The 3816-nt window shown below is 34.0% G+C and overlaps 1 pseudogene; it reads left to right on the top strand.

Annotated features, from left to right (window-relative positions):
• Positions 1 to 2186: 2186 nt before the first annotated feature.
• LOC134234734 (uncharacterized) lies at positions 2187 to 3402 on the top strand (annotated as a pseudogene).
• Positions 3403 to 3816: the final 414 nt, after the last annotated feature.

The following is a 3816-nucleotide window of genomic DNA, read 5'->3' as shown; positions in this document are numbered from 1 at the left end:
GCACTATAACTGTATGTTTCTGTTTGGTAGGGCAGAGATAAATCTGAAATGTATCTATATCTCTTTTTTCTATCAATAGGAGCAAATTCATTCACAAGTAGGGGCTCATAAAATGGTAGAGAACTTAATTTGAGTTCAAGCGACTTGTACCGATCAATAATGGCTTGTGTTCTAAGAGCATTACCTGGTTTCGTTTGGAACACAGAGGAAGAACCATCATTTGCAGATCTGAGTGGTTCAAATGAAGAATGGGTTTTGCTCATAGCTTCATTACATGAGTCAAGATACTGTGCATACCTAACAAAGAGCTTTGCTAATTCTGTGACATTCTGTTTCAAAGTATAAAATCTGTCTGTTGTAAAAACAGGCTCTGTGAGAATCCCAAATAATGCATCAGCAAACTGTTTTAATGTGTTTGCTGATAAATTTGGAGCCCTATGCTTGTGACTAGTAGGGTTATTATATTGCTGGGATGTATCCTCCCCAAATTGCAGATTCTCCATAAAAAGCTTTGGCAAGCTATATCCCCTTGTTTTCAGTTTTGAAAGATGTGGCAAAATGTAATAAATACTGCTGCTGATTTCATTGGCAATTTTCCTAGCCACAAGCTCTTGGCCACTATTAAAATATGCCCCCTCCTTTTCAAACAAACCAGAAATATCATTAAATAAAACCCAGTCACCCCTCTGTGGGTTAGCATATTTCAATGGATAAAAGCGTGATGCCAAGGCTTGGGATCTTGCATTTTTCATGAGAATGTTGAATGCATTTGAATTAGATGCTGTGGGTGTGATTGCATCATGATCATTTCTTACTATTTCAAATACAAGAAATTGACAACCATGGGTCTCAAGTGCTGACTTAATGCATAGTGTCGGACTCACTCTTATTTCATCTTTGTCCTTTACTTTAGATATAAAGCAACGAACTTCGTCTTTGGGCGAAGGTGGGTCTAATCTGTGCAAAAACAACGAAGAACCCAGGTTCTGTGACTTAATGACTGACATAAAACACTCTGAAAATTTGGTGTTATCGTCGATTTCGATCATATAATGATCCATAATTGCTCTATTCAAACCATTTTTGTACGTTTCCTTCACTTTAATAGTGACATATATTCCCATTTTTTTCGTACTGCCTCTGATATCGCATGTTTTCCTCTCAAACGGGATATAAAGTTAAGACGCTAAATGAAAAACCAAACCGGAACGGCTAATCAAATTCCGATTTGTTTGTTTTTTCAAAACGGCAATTTCGCCGAAACCTACCCCGCGCGGGTGACGTTAAACGTAGTTTTAATTTTAAACAGCCTTAATAAGATTTCAAATGGAGACTGGGACATTTCAATAAATTTTAATCATTTCAGCGTTTATAAATTTTGTATTTCGTTTGACGTTTTTGAATCCAAAGAAAAAATGAGAATCAATATTATAAAACATGTTTTTATGACTTTTATGTTGTTCGAGAACCATAATTAAAATACAATGAATCAACTAAAATTCAACATTAATAAATGTATAGTATCCTGTTACCTCATGGTTCAGTTTCAAATTAACACATACAAATATATCTTTCCTCTTGCAGTATTTGATCTTAAACAAAACTTGATTTCAATATCATTTGCAATGACTTTTGTTAGAATTGACCTTCTCCATTCGTTTGCTTCGTTCAGACTCCTTACTTCGGAATGTACAGCGTTTTTAATATAGGAAAATGGGCTATACCATTCAAGCAGGGGTTAACAGCCTCCCGTACTACACCATTACTCCGACACAGGTTGGGAAGGTATAGCCCTTATTTTTTCAAGATTCGTTACAGTATATTTATGATAGTATAGTTGGAATTTTATCCGCTGTCTACATAATGCTCGATAATTCCTCAATTTTTGTTCATATGTATTGAAATAACTGCTCAAAAAAAGGCCATTTTTAAGGTAGTTTTTGACAGTCTAATCTCCTAAAATCCAGGAGCTTTCAGGGGGCGAAGCTTTTCTTTTATTACTGTAGAGTTGAATATATCCGATAAAAAATACACGTGCTTTTGTTTACCTCTCAGTCTGTAACATATGCTTTATTTGTTTTCAACGCCTAGAGAATTCTATAGGGGAGATCACTCTCAATGACTTTTTTTCATAAGTGAGAAAACCTGTGTATATACCTTTTTTCTCCGGAAACCTTGTGTTGCCAATGACCTTAAGATCATCCGAATATCTCTCCAATCCTTTCTCCTCCAACGATCATACTTCTCTGTGCAACAAATCCTTAGAAAAAGAACTAGTAAATTTTTCCCAGAAATGCAAAAACAATCGGCAACATGATATTCAAGAAGTTTCTAAAAATAATTCTGTCAAAATATCAATTTCTCATGAACCTATTTTCTTTACAAGTCTTGAACGTTCTCACTTTCATTCTATCGAAAGTAGAACAAAAGCAGAAATAGCAGCCAAAATTGAGGAGCAGATTGAAAAACTGCTTGATTTGGATTTTAAAGCTGGTATGCATATTTCATAATTGTTGCGTTTTTAAAATAAAGATATGCAAACGCATGCATATCTGCATTTTAAAATAATTATTTTTTTTTATTGTTAAAAAAGGAGAAGACAGGAGAACGCAATGGAAGAGAGATATAAAGAATGGTGGGGGAAAAATGTACATTAATTCTACAAAGAATTACTTGAAGTTGTAGAAAGTTCCCTAGATGTCATGAAGGACGAGGGTACGTTAGATTTTCATACCTTTTTTAAGAGTGTATTTTTCCTCTTGTACACTGAGTCGTGTCTTTTTTTAGCATCCTCAGTAGAAGTACTTGGTGCTGGCCCACCTCTTGCCATGCCCCTCTTCTTTTGCCCTTTGTTGTTTTTTCCAAGGGTTTATTTTACTATTCTGTCTGACATTACAACAGCATATATTATATTATTTAATTAATTTTTAATGAAATTGAAAATTGGAAAAAGGGGGGTGGGGGTAGTGTCAAATTATCTTAATTTTCATAAGTATCTTGAATATAAATAAGTGTTTTTTTGCTTTAATATCATATATTTTTCAACCCCTTCCGTTCTTTAATAGGCAAAGTAATTGCAGAAAATTAAGGTTCATTGATACTCTGATAAGAGAGATAACTCTTAATGACATAAATGTCTATTATTCCTTTATAGATTTGCGAAGTTGAAGTGTCCTTTTTGTCAAATTTTGCACCGCAAGCTCTGCTATAATTGTTTGTATTTAACTTAACAATTTAATTTCTTTTGGAAAATCATTAAGGTTCAAGCAACATTTTATTTAAGTGAGCAGAGGGTTTATGACCCTTAATGCGTTACAAAGACAATAATTTGAATACTACTGTGCTTCCATAGATTCTCACCCGGAAGATAAAGATCTGCCTGATTCTGTATCAACGCTTTAGTATTGATTGTGCATTTCCTGTATAGGCCACTAGGATTTCCAAAGCACATGTACTTTAAATTGCGAGTGTTGTCATGGATTTTACGACTATATTTCGATACTTTTCATGGCAGTTTTGTAAACTCTGCACAAGAAACACTTTGTGAAATGGATAAAATTTTTATGAAGGCAATGATGGATTTTTAAATTATCTCTGCTTAATACTGTTTTACGTCATAAAGAAAAATATTTATACTTACCATTATGCAATGTTTTTCTTTTTGTGCACTTGTCGATTTTGTTTAAACTTCGTTGAATACAATTGAAATTTTCATTAAGATCAGCGCCCCACACGCAATTTTATGCTTGTGTATTTTTTGCCCTGGCAAGGAGAAAACAGAACTTAACAGAAGAACCAAAGAACTTGCATACAATG

The sequence above is a fragment of the Saccostrea cucullata genome, unplaced genomic scaffold, assembly GCF_032062105.1.
Source record: "Saccostrea cucullata isolate Sc308-1 unplaced genomic scaffold, CSIRO_AGI_Scuc_v1 ctg3837, whole genome shotgun sequence".
Lineage (NCBI taxonomy): Eukaryota > Metazoa > Mollusca > Bivalvia > Ostreida > Ostreidae > Saccostrea > Saccostrea cuccullata.
This window is presented reverse-complemented; position numbering and strand designations above follow the sequence as displayed.